General features: G+C 42.9%; 1 long non-coding RNA gene across 1 annotated transcript; it reads left to right on the forward strand.

Moving 5' to 3' along the window:
- The first annotated feature begins 2741 nt into the window (after positions 1–2741).
- Positions 2742–5728, forward strand: LOC127342114 (uncharacterized). Its single transcript, XR_007876230.2, has 4 exons — positions 2742–3155; positions 3286–3482; positions 3966–4604; positions 5325–5728. It is a non-coding gene; the product is annotated as an uncharacterized lncRNA (long non-coding RNA).
- The last annotated feature ends 7097 nt before the right edge of the window (positions 5729–12825 follow it).

Raw genomic sequence — 12825 nt, forward strand, 5'->3', positions numbered from 1 at the left:
TCCAACCTTCCCTAGTGTCCCCGCTGTTAATGTTGGATGTTCTAATAAGAGGTTCACATGATCAATCCCTAGGAAAAATAACATTGACAAGTTAGTCTACGATAATACAAAGACCAGGCATGCACGTAACATTAACTATACAAGTTGTGCGACAGGAGCATTCATGGAAAAAAATAGCTATAAGCTAATGAGGAGGTATAAGAGCAAGCAGATTGGAAATGCACATAGCATGATTATAAAAGCAGTGTGAGAATAGCAGGCACGAGAAAACAGCTAGCGGCTAGCGGTGAGCTAATACCGTGGTATAAGAACAACCAGATTGGAAATGCCCATAGCATGACTATAAAAGCAGTGCGATAATAGCATGCAGTACAAAAATAGCTGGCAGCAAATGAATGGGTATAAAGCTATAAATATGTGGATGCACACAAGTGTCAGTAGAATGAACAGGATGGTAGCGACCGGATAATGCTTTTGTACTGTATAATATTAAAACGAACTTCATGCGAAGCAACACATCAAGAAAGTTAATGGCATATGAGATCTGCAAATAACTATACAAAATATGGCTAAAGAAACACCGCGATCTAACGGTCCAGAGTACTTACCAAGCTACGGCGGGGTGGACGAGGGCGGCAGCTTGCATTCCAGTGGCGGCGAACGCGGGAGACGATGAATCGATCCTGTTACAGGAGAAGCGGGTGTTAGTGAAGCAGATCTGGTTGGCTGGCAAGGGATTCGGTGAAGTTGATACAACCGCTACGCCGAGGTAGGCGGTGGAATAGATCGGCTTCTAATGGAGGGGGGCCGCGGTGAAGTAGACTCGGTTCCGTTGGAGAGGATCCGGTGCGTCGACAGGAAAGGCGTTGATTGCTACGTTGTGGATGAGGTCGGCGGTGAAGCAGATTCGTCGGTGGCGAGGGCGGCGGGGGAGCGGATCCGATGGGTGGACAGCCAACACGATCAAGGCTACGCTGTGGAGGAGTATGCCAGCGGCAAAGCAGATCTAGTACTGTAGACAGTCAAAGCTTTGGCGTGTGAGAGTATTTTTGAGAAAATGGGGCGAATGGTTGGTGGGTGGCTGTGGGCCTGTGTGGAGGTTCGGGATCTAGGCAAGATATTTCATTGTTACCGAATGAGCCCTCCATGGTCGGTGGGTTGTAGCTTCCGGACCAGGGTTAAAAGGGTAAAACTGGTCATGAGATTTTCGAATGGATGCAGCGGGATGCTTTGGTGCGCGACCAAAATTTTCAGTTGAAGCAACGAGAAGAACGACAAAATAATGTTCTTCCCCAGGGAGCTCTCATTTCTTCCTCTTCTCTTTCTCTCTCGAGTCTCTCCCACTTCCCCGGCTCCTCTCCCCCTTCTCTCCGGCGGCCTCGCCGGCCGAAGACGAGGCCGAATTCTCTCTGCATATCGTGCACCCTCCAATCTAAATTAATTGATTCAACTTTCCTTAGACGTGTATGTATCTAGAGTAAAAACATGTGTGGATACATCCATATTTAGATAAGCAAAGTTGAGTCATCTAATTTGGATCCGAGGGAGTTGGTGTTGTTGTAAGTTTAGATCTAGTGTTTCTCATGGCGCAATGCAGTCGGGGATCTCGTCATCGGCTTCAGATCTGGCCAATGGTGAATCTGGCGGATCTTGCTAGCCAAACCCCGATCTGGTGCCATCAAGATGATGGCGCTAACGGTGAGGCTTGCTTTGGTCAGTGCTTCAGATCTGGCCAATGGGGAAGTCAAGCTGCTAACGTTCACAAGCTCGGGGCATACGACGGCATCATCCGTCTTGCCCGTGCACATCTTGGCCTTTCTGTGGCCCTTCTCAGAGCAAATATGCCGTTGCTGAGGCCCTTCTTCTCCCTCGTCCTGGCGACTACCGGCGACACCGTCCCAAGTAGTGCGTCCCCGGCGACGGAGTTGCTGGAAAGGATGCGGAGCAGAGATCTGATGTGCGGTCGAGAAGGACTCGATTGCTTTTCTTCTATACGTTTTGGGGTCCTTTTGTAAAGTTGCAGGTCCTATGAGTTATTGTCTAGTTCTTTCGGACCTCTATGTAATTTTTTGGACTAGTTTCCATTGGTACCGATTAACTTGAATTTTGACAAGTTCACGGGAAAAAAATTAGTTTGCACATATGGCCTATCATGTATGAACATTCTTGAGATTTAAACTATATGTAATGCACTACAAGAAATATGTTGACTTATGACCTTTGCTCAGTGACCCTAGATAAAATCGTCATGATTCTATGACGATTTCGTACTGAATAGTCGTTAGCTGTTTTGAGGGAGCCAAAACACTTAAAAATTAAGATAATGTGAATATAAACGTCATTATTTCCTAGCACGAAATCGTCATAATCCGAACCACATGGTCTACGACGTTATTTCTAGACGTTTGCGACAAATTAAGATCGTCATAACTGTGTATAAGATTTTATTTTTTGATAAAAAATGTGGACTAGACTAACACCTAAGCAATTCACCACATGAAATGTCTATCAGTGTGGCCATTCAAATTTTCAGTGGTGTCTATCACGCCTACGGCAAGGAGAAAAATGTACCTGAGAATAGAAAACCCAACTACCATAGAGTTTTAGTGTAATATGGAACTCAAAATTTGGTTCCCGCTAGCAGTCACATTTACGGTCCGCGCCCGCTTTCTTTCCCGGCCTTTTTTTTGGTTTAATTCCCGCGCACACCGCAGTTGAAACGAATTTTTTTGGTTTTAAGTCAGGTCTAGCAACCCGCGGGCGCAAGAAACCCTAGCTCTTTCTCCCTGCCCTCATACGCCGCCGCCACCCCCGCGAGGAGAGAACTTCGACAGCAGGCGTCCCCTCGCGATCTAGACCACCTCCTCTCGTCCGGCTCCCTTTCGCTGCGGGCTCACCGGATCTGGTCGTAGAAGACAATTTCGGGCATCCCCAGGCTAGGCCGGCCGTCCAACGGCCTCGAGCCTGTCTTCTCCCGACGACATCAGTCGAGTCCGTGCGGTTACTGATGGCGTCCGCCACAGGTTTCCTCGTCGTCTCGGCCACCGCGGGCTCCCGCGTCCTGGCGCTCCCCATGGGCTCCCTATGCTGGTGGAGGCGCACCGATGCTCGGTGCCACCGGATATGGTTGAAGAAGATGACCCCTGGCTTCCCAGGTTAGTTCGGCCCTATTGTTCTTGTCTCGCTCCCCCGACGCTGGCATGCTCCACCTCTACCACCCGTCTCTCCCTCTTCCTTCAGGCCCGAATCTCTCTTTCTTAACCCTCCTCTTATGCTTACGCGCAGGAACCGACGATGTTGATCTGCGGTGGGAACCTGAAGAGGGCGACCTCCTCGATTTGCTGTGATTTGAACCAACGAGCGGAGACCAGCACCTGCCTTGTGCCTCAGGGGCCTCCTCGACCAGATCCCCTTTGGCTGGGTCTTCCTCACCGACGCCAGCGTGAGGACTGGTCGGACTTCTGCGCAGACGACCAGATCAGGTAGTTGGCTGGATCACTACTTCCTGTTTTAGATCGACACAGTTTTTCCCCCGTGTTGCATAGATTGCGCTTTTGGATAGACCTTTGTGTTGCAAATTATATATCAGTGCATAGTAATTGGCTACACCTCTGCTCTTTTATCTACGGATGCTGTTGCTCTCATTGTTTACCATCATCCAGTACAAAAGGTGAAAATGCATAGTTTAGTTCAATTCATATATCTCTATTCTCCCTTTGGTTGCATGCTACTTGTCATACTGAAGCCTTTGTCACGCAGGGCATACAATAGTTTAGTTGTACAAGTAGATGGATATATGTATGTTACGATCCCTGAGTTATGTGATATATAAATGGTTGTTGTATCCGAACGTGAAGTGTTGTACTAGTCCTTTGTATGTCTCTGTTAGAATAAAGCATACTATTATCTCTGTAAGTCTGTATGTATGCCCCTTATTTGTTCCTGTTTCTCTGTTGGTGTCTCAGGCACAATGCTGCACCAAGCTCAGTTTCAGGTTTCAGCGCGGGATGGTAGTGGCACAGGCTTCTACCGCTTGGAGAAGGATATTTATTTGATAAGTTTCCTGATGTTCTGATATTTCCTCAATCTTCTAGAATCTTAATGCAGATGTGATGTCAGTTTTAAGATTTCCCTGTTGTTAGTTGTAATGCCTTCTGATATTATCTTTTAACTTCTGCAAGCCATTTAGCTTGGTATCTGCTTCTATAGTTTAGTATTTATTTCTATTTAAGATGTAATGTTCTTAGGTGTTCTTCGTGCATGGTGAATGATATGGCGTCTATGATTTTTATGGAATAAGAAAGATGTTTTCTATTCAACTGTCATCTATTCATATGTGTCATTGGAATTGATTATACTATTGTACTGTGATTTTTTTGCAACCTTTTTGGACAATAAATTTGCCACATTGAAGTTATATTTGCCACATCAGTTATGTCATTATTGTGGTAATTATTGTTTCAAAACTATGTGCTCAATGCTCGGTATCTTTTCTTGTTCCTGCAGAATTCAAATGGAATGATGTTAATGTGGCCAAGCACCGGGAGAATTCCTTTGTCATATCATTTAGGCACCTGTTGGCTGATGGTAGATGGCAAAAAAAGGTAAATAGACCCCTTCCTTTTAAGCTGCTGCTTCTTTTGTTATCTCAGGCTGCTGTTCTTTTTTTGTGTAACGCAAAAACACTACCACATAGCACAGAATATCATGAAGGGGGACCTTTTGCAATTTCTTAGGGAGGCATGCTTTTGGTAATGGAAGAGTTGCACATGGCCAAACAAGGGATATTTGCTGTCATATATGAGACAACCTTATTAGATTTTGGGAAATCAAATCTGTACTGATATTGTAAATTGCCATCACTCACTTGGTAGTTCAGAATTCGAGTGTAAATTGTGCGACACTACAGTCCAGAATATTTGCTGTCATATTAGAGCCAATCATATTAGAATTTGGGTAATCAGATCTGTTCTGATATTGTAAATTGTCATCACTCACTCGGTTGTTCAGAATTTGAGTAAATTGTGCGACACCACAGTCGAGAATTCAAGTGTTCTTATTCTGTGGTTTATCATCCTATACGCACTCCATTGTTTTTAATTGATTCTCTCTTAATCTAGAAAGCTTTTAACATTGAGCTGGATGCAAATGAGTTCTTACTTGACACAGCTGTCAAAAATCTTTTCAAAAACTCTTATTTTACACTCTGTTAAAGATTTACCTGCAGCTTGAGATGATCATAAACACTGTTACTCTGGCTAGTCTCTATCTGCTGAATGGTTTTGATTGTTGGTTTGACCTTTGCATTGTTTTTTGTCATGCAGGATGGATGGACCAGCCTATGACACTAAGCTTGTTCTTGGACTTGTGGTTATAGGTAGCCAGCTGCTGCAAAGTGATGCCGAACGGAACAGTGCTCACATGGAGAAGTCAGCATGTTGCCATGGCTTTGGACGGGAGAGGTCTGGATGATGCAGCAGCTAAAAGGGTACCTAGAGGTTGGTAGCTGAGTCTGGACGGCCGGAAAGACATTCTTTGGTTCTTGCTTCTACCCATGATGGATGTTGTCTGCTGTAGGGATATAGTCATGCAGTGGTTTACATTTTGGTCTAGACGATTCAGTTGCAGCCTCGTTACACTTGTACATGTGAACCTTGTATTTAATTATGGATCTTTTCAAAAGAATTTCATGTATTTGTTGGTTCCGATTAAACTATCTATTGTTTAATTACTGTCAAATAGTTAGAAAACAAGACCTGACGTGGTACCAACAGTATAATGAAAAATTAGAAGTGGTACTGAATTATTGAACAGTACAATTAGCACATATCTGATTGGCGGGAGCAGCCCATGAAAGAAATGGATCGTTCAAAGCTTAAGGCCCAAGAGACAAATGGATAGAAGAAGGCCAAAGCCCAGGCAAAAGAGGCTGGATTAATGGGCTCGGCCTATGTAGACCACCAAATGGACCGGGCTGATATTGCATTACGATGATTTCATTTCGTCACAATTTTGCCACGTCAGACTGCCCACGTAGGATTTGACGTGGCATGGCTAGATCGCCCGTGACGATATTAGATCGTCATAGATGTTATGACGATGCAATATCGTCATAGACGATCATGACGATTTTAAATAGAAGGTCATGTTGGTTGATTCCTGACGCTCCGTTTTTGACGATCTATTTTTCGTCGTAGAAACGTCATATATTAAATGTAATGACGATTCGATGACGAAATTGGAGTGTCGCAAGTCAACATATTTCTTGTAGTGATGGCCAACACTTGCGCAAGGGGGCTTGTCTAGTGCGCACTAGTTTCCATTAGCACCAATAAATTTGAATCTTGATAAGTTCTTGGAAAAAAAATTCTTCACACATATGCCCTGTCATGTATGAATATTATTGGGATTCAAATTATATATAGATGGCCAACACTTGTGCAAGGGGGTCCTCTAATGTGCACTAGTTTCCATTAGCACCGATAAATTTGAATCTTGACAAGTTCTCAGAAAAAATTGCTTAACACATATGCCCTATCATGTATGAACATTATTGGGATTCGAACTATATATAGATGGCCAATACTTGCGTAACGGGGTCCTCTAGTGTGCACTAGTTTCTATTAGCACTGATAAGCTTGAATTTTGACAATATATTCAAGAGACTTGTTTCGCGATTGTTGGCCTATATCATGCATATATGAACAATTTTTGGATTCAAACTTTATATATGGCCAACACTTGCGAAAGGTCTGGGTGTCCTCTAATTAATGTGCACTAGCTAGATTCCATTAGCACCGATAAACTTGAATTTTGACAAGTTCTCGAAAAACCTTGCTTCACGATATAATATGGCATACCACATGTGTATAAACATTCTTGTGATTCAATCTATAGATGGTGGCAAACACACTTGCGCAAGGGTCGGGGTCCTCTAATGTGTGCAATAGTAGTTTCGATTAGCATCGATAAAGTTGTATTTAATTTTGAAAGTTCTCAAAAAAAATTGCATATGGCCGAACATGTATGAGCATTCATGGGATTCAAACTAAATGGCCAACAATTGTGCATCAAGGGGGTCGTCTATAAATATGTGCACTAGTGTACATTTAACATAGGTAAACTTGAATATATATATATATATATATTTCAAAGAGTTCTCGAAATAACTTGCTTCCCGATATATGGCCTATAGCAATATATATACCATGCATGCATGTATTTGTATATATATTTGAACATATTAATTCTTGGGGATTTCAATCTCTCTCTCTCTCTCTCGATCTATTGTTGGTGGCCAAAACAACACACATATACATGCACTTTATGCGCAAAGGCGCGGGTGCCTCTAATAATTCATGTGTGTGCGCACTCGATCGATCTTGTTTTGATTAATTGTAGCACACAAATAAAAAAGTTGTATTTTAATTCACAACAAGTAAAAATTAAACCCTAATAACCCTAAACCCAAATAACCCTAACCCTAAACCCTAAAGCCTAACCCTAACCCTAAACCCTAACTAATTAGCGCTGATAAATTAATTAACTTGAATTTTGACAAGTTCTCGAATGAAAACACGTACATTTGATTAAGTTGCATCACAATATATATATAATTAGTGTGCATGCATGGCCTACCATGCATTCATGCACCTATATTTTAATATATATTTGAACATATTCTTGGGGATTTCAATCGCTCTCTCTCTCTCTCTCGATCTATATATCGTTGGTGTCCAAAAAAACACACATATATACGCATGCACTTTATGCGCAAAGGCGCGGGTGCCTCTAATAATGTGTGTGTGCACTCGATCGATGATCCCTAAACCTTAAACCCTAAAACCCTAATCCCTAATCCCTAAACCCTAAACCCTAAACACCCTAATTAAACACTAAACCCTAACCCTAACCCTAAACCCTAAACCCTAAACCCTAATGAAACCCTATATATAGGCCAACGACACTTAATTGCGCATCAAGCAGGCCAGGGGGCCTCGCCGTCCTCTAATTATATTAAATGTGCCATGCATTAACCCTAAACCATATATATAACTAACCCTAGCTAATCAAACCCTACTTAATTAAAACACATAACCCCAACCTATACTAGCTATAACCCGATCTAATAAAAACATGCTCTATATATAGCAGCTAGCAAACCCTAGATTAACACCAATTAATATATATATATATATGGCCTATATCGATCATGTTGAATAACATCTCCCTGAGATTCATTAATTAATTATATAATTATCGTTGATAAATTAATTAACTTGAATTTTGACAAGTTCTCTCGAATGAAAACACATTTGATTTAGTTTCCTTATAATATATATATAATTAGTGTGCATGCATGGCCTACCATGCATTCATGCATATATTTTAATATATATTTGAACATATTCTTGGGGATTTCAATCTCTCTCTCTCGATCTATATATCGTTGATGGCCAAAAAAACACACATATATACGCATGCACTTTATGCGCAAAGGCGCGGGTGCCTCTAATCAATAATGTGTGTGCGCACTCGATCGATGATCCCTAAACCTTAAACCCTAAAAACTTAAAACCCTAATCCCTAATCCCTAAACCCTAAACACTAAACTTTAAACCCTAACCCTAACCCTAAACCCTAACCCTAACCCTAAACCCTATCTAACCCTAAACCCTAATTAAACCCTATATATAGGCCAACAACACTTAATTGCGCATCAAGCAGGCCAGGGGGCCTCACAGTCCTCTAATTAAATTAAACGTGCCATGCATTAACCCTAAACCATATATATAACTAACCCTAGCTTATCAAACCCTACTTAATAAAAACACATAACTCCAACCTATACTAGCTATAACCCGATTTAATAAAAACATGCTCTATATATAGCAGCTAGCAAACCCTAGATTAACACCAATAAATATATATAGGAGGCCGTGGACCGAGTACACAGCTTTGTGTTGAAGTGGATGCACGCTCGGAGATCATCAGGGGCGTCCGGGTAGTCTCAAGACCACCCAACCCTGATGCACCTGTGGATGGTACTGATGACGAGCCTTTCATAGACGAATGTCCTGCACCTGAGATTATCCAGACTATAGAAGGAGGCCGTTGTCCGAGTACACAGCGTTGCGTTGAAGTGGATGCACGCCCGGAGATCATCAGAGGCGTCCCGGTAGTCTCAGGACCGCCCAGCCCTGATGCAAAATGTTGAGCTACTTTATGATTCGTACTCTTATGTTCTGGTGCTGTAGTATGTACTATCTATGTTATGATTTGTATGCCTTTGGCGGTAGAACTATAATTAAGCATTCAGTGCATGATTGCGTTGCAAAATTTGACACCCACACAATCAGTTCATTGTATGAGTAGTAGCACAATTACTTCTACAGCGAGTCCTGCCAGCGCATTAATTGGTAGCATGAAACACTTTCAGGTACTCCCCTCTGATTCATATTAATTGACTCAATTTTGTCTAGATATGGATGTATCTAGATGCATTTGTCAACTAGACTAACAAACTTGAGTCAGTTAATATGAATCGATGTAAACCGCTCAAGTCCTCGAGCAGCTAGTTTATTGACTCTGGACTCGAAGCCTCTCGCGGAAAGCCATCGACGAAGCTTTGACCAGTTCTTGGCCCGTGATACGCGTACAGCACGCGTCCGTTGGGAACCCCAAGAGGAAGGTGTGATGCGTACAGCGGCAAGTTTTCCCTCAGTAAGAAACCAAGGTTTATCAAACCAGTAGGAGCCAAGAAGCACGTTGAAGGTTGATGGCGGCGAGATGTAGTGCGGCGCAACACCAGGAATTTCGGCGCCAACGTGGAACCTGCACAACACAACCAAAGTACTTTGCCCCAACGAAACAGTGAGGTTGTCAATCTCACTGGCTTGCTGTAACAAAGGATTAGATGTATATTGTGGATGATGATTGTTTGCAGAAAACAGTAGAACAAGTATTGCAGTAGATTGTATTCGACTAAAAGAATGGACCGGGGTCCACAGTTCACTAGAGGTGTCTCTCCCATAAGAATAAGCATGTTGGGTGAACAAATTACAGTTGGGCAATTGACAAATAAAGAGGGCATGACAATGCACATACATGATATGATGAGTATTGTGAGATTTAATTGGGCATTACGACAAAGTACATAGACCGCTATCCAGCATGCATCTATGCCTAAAAAGTCCACCTTCAGGTTATCATCCGAACCCCTTCCAGTATTAAGTTGCAAGCAACAGACAATTGCATTAAGTATGGTGCGTAATGTAATCAATAACTACATCCTCGGACATAGCATCAATGTTTTATCCCTAGTGGCAACAGCACATCCACAACCTTAGAACTTTCATCACATCGTCCCAGATTTAATGGAGGTATGAACCCACTATCGAGCATAAATACTCCCTCTTGGAGTTAAGAGTAAAAACTTGGCCAGAGCCTCTACTAATAACGGAGAGCATGCAAGATCATAAACAACACATAGGTAATAGATTGATAATCAACATAGCATAGTATTCTCTATCCATCGGATCCCAACAAACACAACATATAGCATTACAGATAGATGATCTTGATCATATTAGGCATCTCACAAGACCCGACAATGAAGCACAATTAGGAGAAGACGACCATCTAGCTACTGCTATGGACCCATAGTCCAGGGGTGAACTACTCACTCATCACTCCAGAGGCGACCATGGCGGTGAAGAGTCCTCCGGGAGATGATTCCCCTCTCCGGCAGGGTGCCGGAGGCGATCTCCTAAATCCCCCGAGATGGGATTGGCAGCGGCGATGTCTCTGGAAGTTTTTCCGTATCGTGGCTCTCGGTACTGGGGGTTTCGCGACGAAGGCTTTAAGTAGGCGGAGGAGATAGGTCAGGGGGCCACACGAGGGCCCCACACAACAGGCCGGCGCGGCCAAGGGCCAGGCCGCGCCGCCCTAGTGTTTCGCCAGCTCGTGGCCCCACTTCGTATCATCTTCGGTCTTCTGGAAGCTTCGTGTGAAAATAGGCCCCTGGGCGTTGATTTCGTCCAATTCCGAGAATATTTCCTTACTAGGATTTCTGAAATCAAAAACAGCAGAAAACAGCAACTGGCTCTTCGGCATCTCGTTAATAGGTTAGTGCCGGAAAATGCATAAATATGACATAAAGTATGCATAAAACATGTAGATATCATCAATAATGTGGCATGGAACATAAGAAATTATCGATACGTCGGAGACGTATCAGCATCCCCAAGCTTAGTTTCTGCTCGTCCCGAGCAGGTAAACGATAACAAAGATAATTTCTGGAGTGACATGCCATCATAACCTTGATCATACTATTGTAAGCATATGTAATGAATGCAGCGATCAAAACAATGGTAAATGACATGAGTAAACAAATGAATCATATAGCAAAGACTTTTCATGAATAGTACTTCAAGACAAGCATCAATAAGTCTTGCATAAGAGTTAACTCATAAAGCAATAATTCAAAGTAAAGGTATTGAAGCAACACAAAGGAAGATTAAGTTTCAGCGGTTGCTTTCAACTTGTAACATGTATATCTCATGGATAATGTCAATATAAAGTAATATAACAAGTGCAATATGCAAGTATGTAGGAATCAATGCACAGTTCACACAAGTATTTGCTTCTTGAGATGGAGAGAAATAGGTGAACTGACTCAACATAAAAGTAAAAGAAAGGCCCTTCGCAGAGGGAAGCATTGATTGCTATATTTGTGCTAGAGCTTTGGTAAAGTAAAGTTTTGAGAGGTGTTTGTTGTTGTCAACGAATGGTAGTGGGCACTCTAAACCCCTTGCCAGACAAACCTTCAAAGAGCGGCTCCCATGAATTATTTTTATTTTTGTGTGGCACTCCTTCCAACCTTTCTTTCACAAACCATGGCTAACCGAATCCTCGGGTGCCTGCAAACAATCTCATACCATGAAGGAGTGCCTTTTTATTTTAGTTTTATTATGATGACACTCCTCCCCACCTTTGCTTTCTCAAGCCATGGCTAACCGAATCCTTCGGGTGCCGTCCAACAATCACATACCATGGAGGAGTGTCTATTTAGGTTAATTAATTTGGGACTGGGAATCCCATTGCCAGCTCTTTTTGCAAAATTATTGGATAAGCGGATGAAGCCGCTAGTCCATTGGTGAAAGTTGCCCAACAAGAATGAAAGATAAACACCACATACTTCCTCATGAGCTATAAAACATTGACACAAATCAGAGGTGATACATTTTGAATTCTTTAAAGGGATTTCTATTTTCGTGCCCTCGGTTCCTTAGTTGTGCTCAGTTTTCCCCAGCTCCTTAGTTTTTCCTCAGTTTTCCCCAAGACCTTGTCTGAAACCATCACAGATGCTGTAACGGCCGGTTGCCCGACGGTTGACCGTTATCTTCTGACTAGTGGGGCCACGTAGAGCCCGCAAAGACACGTCAGACCATCCATCTTTGTTTGACCGTAAGCATCGCTGTATCCCTGACCAAAACACGCACGAGTGGGGCTTCGGTATATCGAATGACAAGTGGGCCATGGCGCTGATACAAGGGGCAATACACGGGTAGGAATAGATTTTTAAACGGAGCTCTACAGCGATGGCACAGAGGAGGTGGCCTGCGGAGTGCCGAGATGAGATCGACGTCCACAAAGAACTGCATGAGGCGAGACCAGACGCATTAGATAGATATGAACTAGATGCGTTTAACCATGCAAAGAAGAGAAGAAATGGTCAACGACATCGACGACTACCTCAAAACTTTGACTGACCGTGTCCGACACGAACGCGAGCAATGTAGAGAAAACTAGTGTCTCTCCTTT

This window comes from Lolium perenne, chromosome 3 (genome assembly GCF_019359855.2).
Source record: "Lolium perenne isolate Kyuss_39 chromosome 3, Kyuss_2.0, whole genome shotgun sequence".
Taxonomy (NCBI): domain Eukaryota; kingdom Viridiplantae; phylum Streptophyta; class Magnoliopsida; order Poales; family Poaceae; genus Lolium; species Lolium perenne.